The sequence below is a fragment of the Mauremys reevesii genome, linkage group 1 (genome assembly GCF_016161935.1).
Source record: "Mauremys reevesii isolate NIE-2019 linkage group 1, ASM1616193v1, whole genome shotgun sequence".
Lineage (NCBI taxonomy): Eukaryota > Metazoa > Chordata > Testudines > Geoemydidae > Mauremys > Mauremys reevesii.
Genome location: NC_052623.1, coordinates 159294508 through 159313009, shown reverse-complemented (window position 1 = coordinate 159313009; position 18502 = coordinate 159294508). Strand labels below are relative to the sequence as shown.

Genomic DNA, 18502 nt, shown 5'->3' with positions numbered 1-18502 from the left:
AGAATGAAGAAATTGGAAGAATCAAGAGGAAAGAAAACATCAGCTTTCTGTCTAAGGACCATTTTATTCAAACTTGGGGTGAAAATCTGGGCTAAAAAATGGTAACTTTTTGCTTTGTTTGTGGAGTGGCCGAGAAATATTGGACACAGCTACCTACTTCTTCAGATGACCAGTCACACTGGTTTATCCTTCAAGAATCTGAAACTCACTTTGCAATAGGAGCCATTGAATGTTTCCTCTTGCTAAAGCCAATTTAATATTTGTTTTTCCCAGCATCAGTGCTGAGTGTGCTCCAGGAAACACAACCCATTTTAAATTCACTGACACCATTTCCTTGGGTGAAAGCCATTTGGAAAGGCCATTTTATCATGACTACTGACGAAATCCCATTTGTGTACATTTTATTGAAGGCACTTTTTATTTTCAGGCAACATCCTATAACTTTTGTACCACAAGAAAATGGATAATGGAATTTTGATGGAAGTGGTACCTTATTAATAAGCACATACTGTACATCAGATTCACTAGTTTTAATACAGTTTAAAGGCTTTCCCCCCAACCTGTTGGTCAATGCTCAGTTAAAGCTCAACACGCCACTTTGGTGATTTGAGCACTGCCCTGTTTTATACTTTACACGCCTTGGATCTGTTTTGCTTTGCTTTGCTTTTTTTAAGTGAATAGTAAGCCCTGAGATTTGGTCCAGTGTAAAGAAGGCTATTTACTCAGTTATACTGACGTTTCTTCTTTATTTCTGTTCCTGTTTCTCATCACCGAAGTCCCATTCCACTGGTTGTCCCTTGCAGCAGTCTACTGAGAAAATCAGCATAAACCAGCACAGCCGTCCTGGAAAGGATTTTTCTTTATCTACAGCAACACTAAAAAGAAAGGGTGCAATTAGTGTCTGTAATGCAGTGATACTCAGTGGTTCAGGAGTCAAATTAGTGATCAACATTACCCAAAAGAGCCACAGAAGTGCAAATTCATTGTTTCATTTACTATAGTACTATATATTCATATTGAAACAGTATGACCGGCGAAATATTTTGTGTGTTTGTATATGTATTATTCTCACAGCAAAATGATTGACCAAATATTATTTTCTCAGCTACAGTTGGTTAATAACATAGTAAAAGCACCCTGATTGGTTAATAATTAAATCACACAGTGTTTTAATAGCATGTGCTGCAAAGAGCCGCAGAAGACAGTCTGATATCGCTGCTTTAGTGTTTAGGGGTCAAATCCTGGCCTCACTGAAGTCAATAGAAGTTTTGCTGTTGACTTCAGTGGGGCCAGGATTCCACCCTACATATTCTGACTGTACAGTGGTCTGTGCTGCTTTTCTTAGCTGGCTATGGTAGGACACTGATATGAGATACATCGCTAGATGAGACATGTTGTGAGAAGTGGAAACACTAGATGGGTGTTGAGGTATCTTCAGGGTTTTAATATCTACCATTTTGATCACTCGGCCTTTGGGCTTATTGTTGAAAACTGGAGATTGGAACCTTGGCTGTGCCAGTCTCTTTCCAAATGCACATTGTAAGGCTGTGCAGAGTGCTGTTGTATGTGTGTTTAGATGGGTATTCATAAATATGTGGAAACTGCTTATATCTTCAAGTTTAAAGGCCAAATTCTGCACTCGGCTACACTCCAGAGTAGGCAGTGGAATGTGTTGCTCAAGTATAACTGAGGGCAGAATTTGACCCTAAAGGTTAAAATGATGATGTGTTACCTCTCATCCTTTCATCTTAACCCAAACTCTGAATATTTATTTCAGTTCTGTGAAGGCCGAATCTCGTTAAAACACTGATTTATTTTTTCGTTGCTGTGGTAACCAAAGGTAAAAGTGTAATATTTTACCTTCTTTTCATATTCAGTCTAACCTCCTCCCCCACAGATATTTGCCCATAAGGATTTTCTTTTGAACTTCAAGTTTTAGCCTCATTTAATAGCTTACTGAAATGCTGCATTTGGGGTTGTTCATCATTACTTTCTCATGCACCTGACTGTTCATTTGGGGTCTTTTTTTAAAGAGAGACTTTTCAAGATTGTCTCATGGCATCCATGTCTTTTGTTAGATCCATCTCCAGCTAAGCATTGCGCTCTCAGACCCTGTGTTAGTATGCCATGCTTCCTAAGGGGAAAAAAATGGTGCACAACTCTTAACTTCAGTGCAAGTTGAACACCGGCTTCTGAGGGGCAGAGTACGGCCATGATTGTGTGTTTTCTTACCGGGCATTTTTTTGCACTCTTTTTAAACAGTTAGAATTCTGAATGCTGATAAAGCAAAGTCCCTGGTTTTCTTTGATGTTTTCTAATCAGAGGACCAAAACAGGTGGGCTTGCTATTTTTTTTTATTTTTATTATTATTATTATTATTATTTATTTGGGTAATGGCTATAACTCTTGCTTGTTAGGAAGACTTAACAGATGCTGTATACTTGCTTTTTGAAGATGATGTTCAACATATTTAAATTGCACTTGCTTTGGTAACAAGAGCAAAGCAGGAAGACCACTGGTTATACTTTACAGTTACCTGTGAGCAGGGGCCTTGGTACTGGTAGACGCTACCAGAATTTAACAAATATTTCCCCTTTCTTAGTGGCGGGAGGGAGGGGTTGGGCACTAGACAGGGGAAAAGATTAAAAATCCCTTCTTTTTATAGAGGTCTTGTCTCCTCTTAGTGCATGCAACTCCTAATTAGAGTTAATGGGATTAGTGCATGTACATCAAGGGGAGAATAAGCACATGTTTAATGTATTTTCTTTTCTTATCATAACATACTGGTCGTGCTTTGTTTTGAAAGTGTAGTAAATATACTATCATTTGCATAATTTTTACTATTCTAAGCAGACATATTGGTAACAATTTGGAAAACTGAATTGTACAACAGTGCACAGTACACTGCACAAATAGTGCAAGAATATTTTCATTTTGAACTTTTGTCTCTTCAGATAGGTTTTTTTTTAATATATAATTATATATATATATATACACACAGAGTATGTATAAATTAACATGATTGGAAATAGCTGCAGTAAATGTCTCTAACGAAGATGAGCAAGTGGCTTGGATTGGAACAGTGAGCATAGATTTTATATTTTACACTATTTTCTTCTGGTTTAATAGAAAATAGCTTGTATAATTGACTACCAAGCCCTCGGAGAGCAATAATAAACAAAAATCTATCCAATTTTTTTGGTGTTTGATTTTCACCCATGATCTCCACAATTTTAATAAGTCTTTTAAGAATCTGGAAGCATTTCCCCTTTCATTCCTCCCATCTTTCAAGGCTTTAATTGTTTGACCTTTTGGATTAAAATTCAAGTTCTCCAGTTGTGAACATGAGGTCTCAGCGGAGGTTTCACAGGCCAACTGCTGGGGAGCTCAACCCTGATTCAGGAGACAAATGGCTTCCCAGACTGAATATGCACCCATTTTAGATTCTGTACCTTAGCAGCTCCCTAGCACTGGCATGGAGGAAGAAGTCATACCCCCTCAAATTCCCATATGCAATACCATAATAGCATCATGCGACCCAATGCAGGAGGCTTGTGAAGAATATGGTGGGAGAGCTCTTGCCGGCTGCTGGCACTGTTGCATCCCATCAGTCATAAAAGCATAAAAATTTGTTGCAGAAGGACTTCCTGTGGTATACTAATTGTCTCATAGAGGTCTCTTGCCAACCATGAGCTGACTGTCAGAATGTGCTCTTGCTATTGACTTTGTGTCCCACCAAGTGAAGTGTTTCTCTTGGGCACAAAGAACATGAGCCATGTCTTTTGTTCTGCTTTAAACCACTTTAAAGGGCTCTGTACACTTAATTGCTGACCAGTACTGAGGATTATGTCTCTTTTCCTGGTTGCCTAGCATTCATGGAAAAAGCACACATCTTTTCTCTGGAGCTTTGTTGTATTCACCTCTGTGTTGTTCATCTTGTCTTCATCTACCACCATCTACTTGCAATGTAGTGTCTGCAGACTGTTCTCTTCTGACGCCGCAGGTGGAGCTCAGGGGCTTTCCAAAACATCTTTTGCAGTACAGCATATCTTCTAATAGAAGTTACTACAGATGTCCATGGATTTTGTCTTCCTGTCAGTCAGTATTGTTTTGGTATGTTCAATAAGTATGAACTGGCATATTATCAAGTCTAAGTCTGTTGATAACATGCCTTCACTGGTACAAAGTAGAGACTTTCTACAGAAGGCATGTCTCATATGGTAGAAGACTGTTTGCATAAGTACATCATTACCTGGTACTTGAGCCCTCTGAAATGGACCAGACTAACATGAGGGAGTTAGCACAATGATGTCATTAACATTGGGTGTGTGTGTAGTTAACCAACAGTTAGTTAATGTGATTATGTTTTTAGTTGATGGAGGTGCACTTCCTGCCTGGGAATACTCAAAAAAGATGTGGCTGTGTGCACCTTTGATTAAAGGAATGTTGATTTTCATCGCAAACTCAAACTAGGCAGAATGCTTCAGAGTGTTGCAAGAGGCATAATAAAATGTCCACGTCCTTTGGTGCCAATTAGCCAGCGGCATTCATCAAACATATCCATGGCCAAAATAATCAGGTAGAGCCCAGCTAAGTATCATTCATATATAGTAGGTCAACTTGAATGTGGAAGTATGTTCATGGACTTTCCTTGAAAACAGTGCTTATCATTTAGGGGATATAGACTCCCCGAGATGTGCACACATTAACGCTGCTAAGAGTTAAGCCACTGGTCCCGAAACAGCTGTTATGTTTACCTCTTCTGATTTGTGAGTATTAATATAGGCTCACCCTCTTGATCTTTATTGCTGAATCTGTACTCAAGCACAGTGTGCCACAGCTGCTCACTTCCCCTTCATCTGTGTATTCTCTAACCCACGATGGAGCTTGGGCTGCTCCAAACCCAAATATTGTATAAAGCTGGGTTCTGAAGCTGATAAAGGCCACACTGCAGGTTAGAGTAAACATAGCGGAAAGGATGAAAGGCACTGGCTGGTACAGCTGACTTCTTGATCCGGGAAACTAAATAATTGCCAGAGAGTTTGGAAACCACACAGCTAAGCATGCACACAAAGAGCAACCATTATGCTAGTACAAAAGTGAAATAATTTCATAGCAATCAATGGAATTACTTTGGATACACTAGGACTGGGATCGGAATTTGTCCCAGAGAAGAATCTACCCTCCTTGGGTAGTCAGGAGCTTCCCCGTAAAACTAGGTTCCACCTGGAGAGGGAAGAAGTGGCAGGACAGTATCTACCTGAGTTCCTCAACAATCTTTTGCACCAGTATCTTCACAGGATTGCTACTATATTTTGGGAACATTTTCAGAATGACTGAATGTGACAAATCATGTGCAATTTTTGCCAGCTGCTTGAAAGATGTAATGAAAATATTCTCTATTTTAAAGAACTCTGGCAAGATACTGGATTAGCATCCATAAACTAAACATTTCACAATTCTCTTGTCGTTAACCCCTGTGCTTTCAAATTTAAGGAACACAACTTAAAAATTACACATTTAAAAATTTTGTACCTACAATACTTACAAGTAACACTTCAGTTTTATGAAAAATCTGAAAGAAGTTGGCAAAAAAAAGTTTATTTTGTGTACATGAACTGTTGGAGAGCACTTTGTATATAGTCAGCTCCCCCTTGCTTGAAGAGATCTTTATAAACACCAGTAAGGTAGTGGAAAAAGCCTTTTAACATTTTTAAAGGAAATATTTTCAAAAATCAGGACATACCATTTAACATGGGCTCTGTCAGAAACTGGAATTTTAAAAAAATAATTTCAGAAAATCCAGGTTAACAGTGTCCCTTTAGGGGGAGGTCTCTATGTATTTTGAATCTTATAAAACTCTTGTTTCATCTATTATTTTTTGTCAAAGCATAATACTTTTGTTAAGGAAGGATATTTTTAACTTTCAGCTTTCTTTTGAAACTAATGGTTAATTTGGGTGTCTAATATTTATTGTGAATGAAATTTTTTAAAAACCACTACATTGTGTTACAGAGCTATCATTTGTTACACATGCAAAATGTACCCAATACATTGATTGCTTCTGCTGTCTCAAAACTGTGAGTTGTGACAATCAAATGCTACTTGCCTGAAAGCCAGGAAGCTACCATAAACTGGCATGTTACTGAACCATAAAGATCACCAGCAAGTACTGTAGCTTTAATTAATAATTTTCTCTTTGAGAAAACTAAACATCATTAACCTAAATGATTGTTACAAACTTGTGATTTTGTTGTTTTTGTTAACTACCAGATATTAGCCAAATCAACCAAATAATAAAACTGTATACAGGGTACAAATTTACTGTGCATGTGTATATATATTTTTGTACATTTTTACAGTTATTTCCTACACAAAATTATATGCAGTTCAGAAAAGATGCAGTGAAATCTGTTAAAAGCAAGTAGCAAAATAATCTCACCTATCGTAGTTTCTGAAAAACTGTGTCCCAAACTAGTACACAGATGTAGAGAGCTATGCAAATATTACTTGTAAGTTTTCAATTACATTTGCATAAATAGTTGATGGCTGTTTTTACTGAGCTTTCAAAGAATGGTTAATGCAAAAGAAACATCTTGTTTTAAAATAAAATAGCTTTGGCTCTGTGTAAGTATCAGTATATACTGTATTAGAATCTCATTTACACTTTTAGTCACTTACTTTGATTGTTGTGAGTGTGTGTGTATAACATTTGTTTGAATAGAATTTTTTGAATTGCACTTATTGAAAAGGGACACCTACCTAACATTTATTTTCAGCTATGTTACTGCCTAGGTAGTCAATATGTAAATGAAAGAGCTACATTATTTTCATATTTGCCATTCTGATTTGCCCAACTAAGCATCCATAAAGGGCTATTAGTTTTTGTTCATCGTATGTCAGTTTTCTGTTTACACTCTTAGACGCCAGTCCTGCAAATTGATCCATGCAAGTGAACTCTTGCTCTTTTGCAGAGCCCCATTGTCTGCACTGGGGATTCACCCATCTGCAGATCACTTTGCAGGATTGGGACCTTAGGTGAAATCAATAAATCTAAAACCATTTCCATTCACCATAGTAAGAGTGTAACTAAGAACTATGGGGATTCCATATATTGTAGCGGTTTATAGGAACATAGTGTATAATATTTATTATCCTTCCCCATTCCCTCAAAAAATAAGAAAATAAAAAAAAAAACCATGAGAAAAGCATTTAATTAAGGATCTTCAAAAGTAAATGCAAAGCTGTATAATGTAGAAGGCTGTGATTCTGTAGATGGAAGCTTATGAACTGACTGTATGGATAAGACATTTTAGATTAAATCAATTTTTTAAAATCTGACCTCTTTCAGATTTCCATTTTTCACTGAAATCTTAAAATAATGCAAAAGTAAAATTGTTTTTGATTGTTCAGGCAATCCTTTTACCCAGAAAAGGTGGATTCTACTGTTAACAGCATACCAGCAAAACCCTGCTTGTTTGTTCCTTGTAGGTTGCATTGCTATAACTTTTCTTGTCTTAACATTTCCATTAAAACCCCTCTGTTTCACAATTCAGCTTTAAAGGCTGATTTTGATCTGACACTTAGAATAAAATGTTTTATCTCCGGAGGAAATTGTTTTTATCCTTAAGATGAAAAAAAAGTGGTTGTTTTCAGTAGCCCACCACAATAAAATATTTAAAAAGTTGTGACATAATTAGGTTGCTCCTCACACAGCATACCCAACACAAATACACAACAGCCAGGAAATGAAAAAGTTAAGCCATCCAACAGTAAACATCCTCTACTCCTACACCCACACGCATACATCTTGCTATTCCCACAGCTACTGTGCACCATGTGCACATAGATTGTGCACTGCGCCTTTAATTCTGCCCTTCCTAGGGATGCCTCATCCCCTTTAACTGCCCTTTTACAAAAATCCCTTTGCCAGATTACCCTCTCCCAACACAACCAGCTATTGTACCAAACAGCCACACCTACAAGGGGCGGTGGGGGAGCAATCTGGTAAACGGGTGTATGCAGTAGGGTGTGTTGAGGGGGCAGAGTTACAGTTGCAGTGCATGGTGTGTGCTGTACAGTAGTTGTGATGATAAGATGTGTTCCAGCAGGGGAGGAATAGAAGATATGTATTGGTAGATGGCTTAACTTTGCATTTCTTGGCTCTTGTGGGTTTGTGTCAGGAATGTTGTTTGCAAAAACACTAAGTGCTTCACAATGACATTTTTTGTACAGTACTTTCCTAGATTAATTTTTGAATTATGTGGGGATGGGAAGTTGGGAGGAGAGTGGATGTCTCTGGGGTTTGGAGGTAGATGTGCAACTACTGACCAATGATTATGCCGTTATGTGCTACCAGCAGTGCATGAACCGTTAAGTATCTTCTCCATTGTAAGATAAAATCCATCACAAGACTGTAGTTCCTGATAGAGAAGCTTCATCTAAAGATCTTATGTGCTCCTGGCCCCTATCCAATCAGGTTTAGGTACATGACATAAAAGTATAATGTAAATAACAGCTGAAAGTGATCCTATATCCAGTTTTTTAAAAATCTCTGTGGTGCACTAGGTAACCCAGGGTTCACCCTTCTGCCAAGTTTTGTGTAGAATTTTTTTTAAGAGCTCTCAATGAAATTTAGGACTGCCAAGGGGACGTTTCAGTTAGAGCCCAAATTCAAAGACTTCTTACTAAAAACTTCTGAAGAGAATAACAAAAACTACATACAAAATTCAAAGAACATAGAACATAAAACCGAACTGAAATTTTACACAACTTGGGCACCTACTTTTAGAGAAATCGCAGGAGTTCATGCCCCTTCTTAGAATGAAACAATTGGTTGTTCGGTTTACTCTGTGGATGTTGGTGGTCTGTGATATGCAGATCAGACACAGATGATTTGGAGGCCCCTTACGGCCTTAGACGCTATGACTGTGGAGTCACTACCAGGTGACTCCATAATATTTACTTGTCACAAATAAGACCGAGGTACTACACTGTTTTACAAAGGACTTCAGTTAGAAGCTACACTAAATTAACCCAGTAATTTCAGAGTGACATGGAGACTTATACTTTACACATATGAATAATTCTGAAATGTTCTACTCTGAAAAACAGCACCAAACCCATTGGCAATTCATTCTTTATATTTCAAACAAGCGTGGGGGAAGAGCTGCAACTGAAGTTAATGAACAACTCAGAAAAAAAATATATTGATGGTTAATTTTGTTTCTTGGTGTTAATTTGGGATGGCTGCATGAGTGATGAAGCAGTGTGCAAGTTTTGCAGCTCATCTTGAGGACAAGCAAAGGAAAACCTTCCTGACCCCATCACAACACTGTGTGTTCTCTATATGCCGCACGAGTTACAAAAATTGTTTTGGTACGGGTTGAAGAATTTGTTTTTGAGAGGTAGTATTTTTAATATCTTCTGCTTATGGAGTCCACATGCCTTAGGCTTCAATTCAAAAAGCATTGATGCATGCTTAAAAGTAATCATCTGTTTAAGTCCAGTTGAAGTCATGTGTAAATTACATGCTTAAGTGCTGTCCTGAATAGGGATACTTTTCTGAACTGGAGCCTTAATTGGTTTCAGTCCTGCTGAACAAGGCTTGGGGGAGGAGGGAGGAACAATAGATTAGAAACTTCTAAAAAAAATACCCCGAATAGCTTTTTCCATAAATAATTATAATGTGAGGATTAAATTCCAGCATGTTGGGACCTTCTAGGGATTAGAAAAAGCAAGTGCTGTATCGATTTGAAAGCCAGGATTCTCCACTTTCAGATGCTAAAAAAGGCTCTGTTTCAAGCCGTGTGGTTCACAAACACTGCACATAAACCTGCCACTGGTCCAGAACTGAATATTCCTGTATAACACTTCAAACTAATTTGGGAAGATTGGGGACATAGGGATCATTTCCCTGTTAGATTGTGGTTTTGTTTTAATGTGCAGTGCATCCAGCTACTGAAGAAATGTAGAATGTAGGGTAAGTCCCCCTGCAGATGGATCACTGAGCACAGGCAGGGTCAAAAGTAGAGCCGGGCAGGAAACAGTTTTCCCATGGGGGGGGAAAGAGGGGGGGGGGGAGAAATGAGATTTCCAGAATGTTTCCTGTGCTGAATTAGGATAAAAAGTCAATCTTGAATATTTTCTATTTTGGGTTTAACTGTTATTAGCTTATATTTCTAAATGTAACATTTCAAATCAAAACTGGGATTTTTCATTTTCAGAATTTGGAAACTTCTGTTAAAAATATTTGTAAATGAGAAATTGGTCAAAGCAAACCCTTTCTTGTGAGCAGTTTTGATGCATTGGCATTGCCTGAACCCTCCCCCCAACGGAGATTTTCATCAAAAAATGTCCTGCTAGCTCTAGCTGAAATAAATAAATGCCATTTAGCACATGGATAGTGGTCCCACACATGAGTGGGGGGAGGGGAAGGGGTGTGTATAAATTATATGTAAATGTCTAGCCCATTAGCTATTTTTATACTGGGTATGGGAACCCAGCAATGTCTTACTTTTTCAGTCACCATCCGTTGTGTCTGATTCTCTCATGGCCTTATCTCCAGAGATGAATCAGTTTTCTGTCTATAAATTGAGATCAGATCTCTGCCTAATTCAGGCTCGTTGAGGAATATTTCCAAATCACATAGTGCTGATCACTCCAGGATGCTTCATATACTTGTACCTCAATGAAGTACCACAACTGGAGCTAAGCAAAAATAAAAAGGGAGGATTTTTTTAATTTTATTTTTCAGAAGTTAACGTACCCATACAGATGTATTTTAAATACAATGCCAAAGAAAACACGGCAGGAGCATAGATTTAACCATAACAAGTATGAAATATTCATGGATAAATAACTCCCGGACATTAAGAAATAATTCCCTAACAACCCCTCCGCTCCCCTTGCCAAAAAAAGTTTGGGCTTCTCATGCTTCTCTATCTGGAGTTAGTCAGTAACGGTCTCGGGAAAGACCAAGTGTCTTCATAGTTGGATCCTGTGCCTCTATGGATTGTCAGCTTTTCCATGAGGGTGGTGTTGGCTAGCTCTGCTAGCCAAATCAAAGAATATGGAGGGAACAGCAGATTGCCACTGTTGTCAAATGACTATTGGCAATCCATTTCTTGGCATTGCTTGAACAGGGAAGATCCTCTAGAATACCCAAAACACAGAGGCTTGACATAGAGGAAACCTCTTACCCCAGGGCTTGTCTACACTACAGGACTATCTCTTCCACAGTCAGATGCTGAGCAGTGGAGATGGTGGCAATGGGTCAAGTTTTCATGGTGTGGAACAGCGATTCTGGGCCGGGAAACAAAGCACAGACTGGTGGGACCGCATAGTGCTGCAGGTCTGGGTACACCACACAGACTGTCCCTGGTGCCTAGTGACTGCAGTCTTGGGTGGAGGGAGAGGACTTAGCGTTGGAGCGGTTGCAGATGCATGCTGCAGGGCTCTCTCCTCCTGACGGACATGTTTTTTGAACAAATACACACAGTCTAGTCATTTTCAGTTAAGAAGACCAAACAGGAATTTTAGTTTCATATTTAAAAATGTTTATATAGTATTCTATTTTTATATAAAATCCCCCCAGTCACCTAAGATAGTGTCACACATCTCCTTCCAAAACATGGATATGCTTTTGATATACAAAGACTATTATGAGACAGGTTTGCTTTGGAGCTGTCACATCTCCAGTGTCTATTATGCGTGCAAGTACAGCTTCATGCAGTCACTCAGGAGTGCAATATCTATTTAGAATTATGTTCTGAAAGAAATGTGAAAACAGAACTGCATTTTCTGCATATATTGTGCTAGATACTAACCCAGCAGTCAGAGGAAAATTGAGATGTTTAGCTCTTCCCATTTTTCTTTTATGGTATAGTCAGTAGGAGAAATCAAGGAGTTCAGCCATTCATATGTATTATCCACAAAATGTTTTTGGCTACGATACTTTTTCAAGTAGGGCCTGCCAACAATTCTCCAGCTCCTTTATAAATTTGAGTGGCAGCTTTTTGGACCTTGTTGTATTGGTAACTAGTATTTATCACGAAGATATGTGAAGAACGGTAAAGTTGTCCAATAATATCTTTTATGGTTAACAGGCCCTTTGTTAGCCACGTGGATATGAATTTCCAGCTTGTAGCAAAATTAAATGGTGGATTATTCCAGATTGGCATGGAAGGAGAGTTGGTGCAATTAGAAGTGGTAATGGTAAATAGTGTTTTTCCTTACACATGCAGGCAACCATTTTCAAAATGGAAGTGCAGAGAGAGAGAGAGAGCTTAAGGGGTTAACTAATTTTTCTTCAATCTCAAGGCACATTGGGCCTTGGGTCTATCCCACCACCTCTTCCCATCTTATTAAAACTCTTAATTGAAAAGCAAGATGATAGAAATACAAGTCAGGTAATCCTACCCCACCCCTTTTTTGGCCATGATTTCTTAAGTAGCTTGTGGGATATCCGTGGTGTCTTTGTATTCCATAAGAATGTTGTACAACTCTGTTTATTTGTATGAAAATTGAAGCAGAAAATTCAAGTTGAATTAAGCTAAATATGTAAATTAATCTTGGTCCTATATTCATTTTAATAGCTTTTACCCTTCCCAATAGACAGTGGTAGTAAACACCATTTTTTCCCTGTCGTTCTATCACTTTTTTGAGTATGCCATCCACATTTTCAGATACTATCTTTGATAATTAGAGCCTATCCTGATGCCTATATAGGGTCTCTCTTTGCATGAATGAAAGGAGAATGATTGATTCCATTTGAGATGGATTTAGTCTACAAGAAATATCCATCACTTGAGATTTGTGCTAGTTTATCCAAATTCCCAATAACTCATTGAAATAGTTTACTGCAGGTAGTAGCAGTGGGAATCGAAGCGTATGGATTTTGAGAATGAGCAGAATACTAATTCTCTACTCTTTATCCCGGATGGTAATTCCTTCAATGGAAGGTGTTTTTCTGACATGCAGCTAGCAGTTCCCTGTTCATATCAAAATGTAGAAGTGATAGCGAGCATTCCTGATTGGTTCCTCTATTTAAGTAAGAAGTGGAGGCGATAACACCATTTGTCAGAACAGAGGCAAGCGGTAATTTATAAATAATACAATCTGGGTCAAAAATTTAGGGCCAAATCCTAATTTTCTCAGGATTGCTTGTAGGTCTGGCAATTCCACTTGATCAAAGGACTTTCCAGCGTCTAACGACAGGATAGCCGCTGGAGCATCTGTTGCTTGTGCCTGGCGGTTTAAATAGTTTAATCTTTCGAACATTTCCGCCGCTAATCTGCCATGAATAAAACCCACCTGGTTCATATGAATGTTTGATGGAGCACAGTTGTTTAAGCGTGAAGCAAGAATCTTTGTCAGAATTTTATAATTTGTGTTTGACAGATTGGGGTGGTAATTGTCACAATGAAGACTGTCCTTGCCTTTTTTTAGAATTAAGGTACTTATTGCTATGCTTGTGTGCCGTAATATTATTGACTTTCACCTACAGATATGCAGGAGCTGGCACCTTATATATCATTTAAAAAAAAATCTAATCTGGACTAGGAGGAATGAACTGTGGAGAAACATGTAGTCATGTTCTGTAGTATGCTTCCATCTCCACATATCCACTTGTTCAATAGCTTTCAGTGGAGATAATGGCTGGTTTGCAAAGACCTGAGGTTTTCACCTAGAACACTGAGATTTGTCACGTTCCAATCTCCTCCTAGTACCATTGGCCCATCAACTCTGTTGGAAGTTGTACAGGGTTTACGACCCGCTCCTCTTCCTGGGGCCTGCTTGCTCTCCCCAGTAAGGCTCAGAAAGGCTTCAGGGTTGTGCAGCACCCCTGTCTTTACTTACTTACAGTTGTCCCACCCCCAGTGTCCATCTATATACAAGCTTTATAGGCAGAGTCAGCCTTCAGCTAGGAGGCCTCCAGCTCCCTCCCTGACTGACTTCTCCCTTACTGCCCTCTGCCTTCTGGCTCCCTCCCAGCCTTTATAGCCCTTGGCTTGTCAGGCCAGATTGTGTTGCCAATCCTCAGGCCGGCATCAGGCCTCTTCCATCAGCCCCAATCTGCTTCCCTTGATTGGAGCTGGCCAGGCAGGGGCTAATTAGGTGCTTTTGCACCAGCACCCTGCTACAGAAGTAATGTCAGTTATTTCAGTGATAAAGGATGCATTCCCACCACTACGATTATATGCACTCCCCAAAATTAATGTTAGTATTGAAAATGCCTTCAATTATTATGTATTTGCCCTATGGAACTGACCATGACTGAATAAATTGAAAAGTTAAGACTCTTGTGGATTAGCATCGCTACTCCTCCTGCTTCAGGAATTGTAAGAGGAGTGATATTCATGTCCCGCCCATGGGTTGTTTTTTTTTAATTCTGTCTGCATCTTCATTCCTTAAATGGGTATCCTGAAGGAAAGCTATATGACATGTATCTGATTTTAAGTGCCTCAAAGTTGTAATTCTTTTGGAGGGTTAATTAAGCCCCCATACATTCCAGGAACAGAAATTAATAGTGATTGTTCGGCTGCTAATTGACCCCCAATAGATTGACAGCCTCCAAGTGCCTCTCCATTAAAAAACAAACAAACATACACATTTCATCTTACCTTTAACATCCCAGACTTCTAATACGGGCAAAATCAGATCACCGATGGCGTATGTCTGCACCCAACCTTTCTCCCCACCCCAATATAAATTAATTAGGAATCTGCCAGAAGTATACCTATATTTACCAAAATGCCTACATGCGCCAAGGCATGTAAATGAATGAAACCTATTGCTTCATAGATATGAACACATAAGTAATAGCTTATAGTATAAATGTTAATATGTACATGGTGTATAAATATTTATACCAATAGACTAATGAAAAAAGGTAAACACGAAGTGACAAATGACAATGTATGCAAATAAACATAAATATATGAATCATATACATATTATAAGTATATAAACTTTAAGCATAGGTAGAAACGTAAAAATATACAAGTGCCTATATCTAGTGGTATGCGTAGTCACAAATAACATGCAAATAAATAGTTATGACTATATTAGAATTATGTATATATGAACATAGACAAATATAGATTATAAATATAACTAGAAATAAGGAGATGAGTAATATACTTATGAACATACAGATATATTTATGTTGGCTTATAAATATACTGAAAATATTGATTATTAGGCTATACTGAATATCTTGTCTCAATACTAATTATACCCTATAATACTATTAAACATATAAAATGTCAAATATCTGTACCTGAGTTGCCTGGTTTTCCAATCACAGTTCCTTTTCTTCAGGGCATATACTCTCCATTGTCTTTTCCTTTATTAGAGGATCATGCTGTTATCCTGTGTGAGATCAATTCCTGTAAAGTGCTTGCCAAGTATCCAATGGATACTGTAGTATTTCCCAGAGTTTGTCAACTTCATTATGAAGGTTGCAGGATATTTGAGGCTGTATTTAATATTTGATCCCCTGAATGTTCATTTGATGTCATTAAATGCTGCTCTCTTCTTGCTTAAATTTACATAGAAGTCTGAAGAAAACGAAAATTTAAAATCCTTGTACTTAAGACTGACTCTTTGCCTAGCAGCAGACAACAACTTAACTTTGTCATTAAATTTTATCAATTTACAGAGAATGGGTGTGGAGTTCTTATTGTTCTCTCCCCTTCTGGTCCCTGCCACTTGATCTCCTTTCAATCTCCAGGGGACAGAGATGACTTGTACCTGCTGATACTTGGTGGGGAGACACAAAGTAAAGGGGGGGACGTGATCACTCCAACATGTCACCTCTGGGATGAATTTTCCAGCCCCACCTCCCTAGGCCAGGGCAGCCAATCCTGCTGTCTGGAGTGCAGCATGGCAGGGGGTGGGGAGTGGAAGAGGCTCACAACAATAAAGTTTCTCCCTGGACACCGGAGCTCCCATGCCCTCATGGACACCTCACCAGGGAGAGGAGTGCAGGCAATGCCCTTCACCTTGGCTGAGCAGAGGGAACTTGGTCCCTTCCCAAGCAACACCCCTGCCCTTCATTGGGCCCAGGGCCACTGCATTCTCACCACCAAAGTTTCCTGGGGTGTGAAGGGGGGGCTCTGTCCTTCTCCTGCTGCACCTTCTCTCCCCACCCTCCCGGCACATTTCCAGCTCACTCAGTCCCTGTCCCCAGCAGCTGGGCCTGGGAGGGAACAGAGGGGGTGGGTCAGAGCCATTTCTCAGGCTGGATGCGGGTGGCCACTCCAGGTTGCGGCCTCTGTGCAGCAGGGCAGCTGCCTGTGAGAGAACCTGGCTAGGGAAGTAGCAGAGGCCTGCCCCTTCCACTCCCCACCAGGCCCAGCTGCCAGGGACTGGGGTCGAGTGAGCCAGAAACATGCCGGAGGGAAGCGCAGCAGGGGAAGGACAGAGCCCCCCTTCCCTGGCAGGCCGAGCAGAGAAAGCCCTGGAAGGGCAGCTTCGCATGCACAGAAATCTAGGGGGGCTTGTGACCCTGCATGGCCCACCCCCACACACGCATTGCCTCTGCCATAAAAGGCAAACTGGGATCCAATCCCAGTACCTCTCAGAGTTTTTTCCTTCAAGCCCTTCAGGGACCCCCAGTAACCCAAATTATTCCTGCTTGATCTATTTTCAAGAGTTTCTTGTTTCTCCTCAAGACAGGTTAGTCTTTGCCTTAAGGAAGCATTCTCCCTTTTAACCTCTGTCAGTTCTATGGCAGCTTTGTGTAGTTTGTTCTCTAAGTAGGTCAAACAAGCGTTGTCTTTTCCCACATCTTTAGAAAGCTCATGTATATTTTGAGATAAAAGATCAAATTTGGTAGTTAGAAAGTCCTGCATAGCAGCAAAGTCCTGCATGAGAGACTGCTGGGTTTCCTCACCCTGGCCTTTCTTTGGAGACTCAGGTTTTAGTCATTTGGCATTTCTGTTTTTCCCTGCAGCATCCATAATAATACAACAAAAAGGATCCCTGTCATCCAGCTAGTAAATTTCAGGCAAGGTTATGGTTCAGATACCGGGGAGCCTTTAACTGATGTGGATTAGTGCATGTGGACATGGAGTCAGGCACCCATCTTCTCTACAGGTCACCTGAGCCCCATTAGGGTATTCCAGTGTCTGGTGTCTCTCAAAGAATGTGACACAGACCAGGTGATGGAACACACTGATTGCTCCGTATTTTTTCAAGCCTTGGTTGTAGTAAAATATCCATTAATGGGAGATGAGAGGTATCTTTTTTTTAAGCATGTTGTTTCTGATGTTCTTTCATTTAGCAAAATCTTTTTTATTCCTGTGTAGAAATAAAGGACTTTCTTTGAGACACGCAGCAAAATGGTAGCAGAGTCAAAACACATTTGGGGTTAGGGAGGGAGAAGAAGCAGCTTAGTGCAAGATGGAGCACTGGAGAGAAAAGGATTCCAAAGGCATTTTTGCCTGGCTGCTTCTGTCTATTTTGCAGCTGCTGTGAGAATGCAAATAAAAAACCAAAAGCTGTTCCTGCCTTATTGCATAATATTGTGTGTATTGCACTTGTGAAAGTGGGATGGATCCTTCTATGTTCAACCAGAAGTTTACCTTGAGTTCCCCACACTAATAACTGTGGCTAAGACTTTTGGATGTCCAATCTGAGACACCTTCAAGAAGGTGGGTGCTCAGCACATTCTGAAAACTAAGCACTTTCAACGTGTCTCAAGTTGGCCACCCAAACTCATTACATGCATCCGACGAAGTGGGTATTCACCCACGAAAGCTCATGCTCCAAAACGTCTGTTAGTCTTGTCATGAATAGTTAGTAAAGGGTTAAAAATAGTACCTGGTAGGCACCTGACCTGAGGACCAATCAGGGAAGAGAATTTGGAATTTCTAGGAGGGAACTTTTTCCCTCTGTGTGTGTGTGTTTTTGTCTTTAGCCGTCTGGAGTTACAAGAATCCAGATGTATTAATCAAGTCTACAAGTTTCTACCTTTCTGAACTAATTTCTTCTAGTCAAGATAGTGAGTATTAGAAAGATACTTTGTGTCATTATCTAATAATCCTATGTTTGCAATTCTGTGTGTTTGTTATTGATTATTCTTAATTCTGCCTGTACTGGTTGTACTGAGAAGAGAGAGGATTCTCTCCAGAACTTAGCAAGGTTATACCCTATGAGTGTCCAGTTTGGACTCATAGAGATTCTGTATTTTCTTGTTTTTCTTTTAATAAATTATTTCTATAAAGATTTGATTAAATCCCTTCTACTGTGGATATAGGGGGAGGGGCTAAGACATTCTCTCTCGGTGGTGAGACAGCTTATCTCCGGCAAAGAAGGGAGGGGGAAGAGATAGTTCCTCCTGGGTTTGATTCAAGCAGTTTGAATCAGGTATCTCTTTCCAGGACTAGGGAAGGGGAGGGGGAGGTAAGTCCCTCTTTGTGTTGAGTCAAGGATTTGACTCGGTGTATATCTTTCCAGTGGCTAGGAGAGAGGGAGGGGGGAGGTTCCTCCTCTG

General features: G+C 39.7%; 1 long non-coding RNA gene across 1 annotated transcript; it reads right to left on the bottom strand.

Moving 5' to 3' along the window:
• Positions 1–729: 729 nt before the first annotated feature.
• On the bottom strand, positions 730–15646 carry LOC120389219. Its single transcript, XR_005590822.1, has 3 exons — positions 15284–15646; positions 10517–10710; positions 730–875 (listed from the first exon to the last, which is right to left on the bottom strand). It is a non-coding gene; the product is annotated as an uncharacterized LOC120389219 (long non-coding RNA).
• Between the last annotated feature and the right edge of the window lie 2856 nt (positions 15647–18502).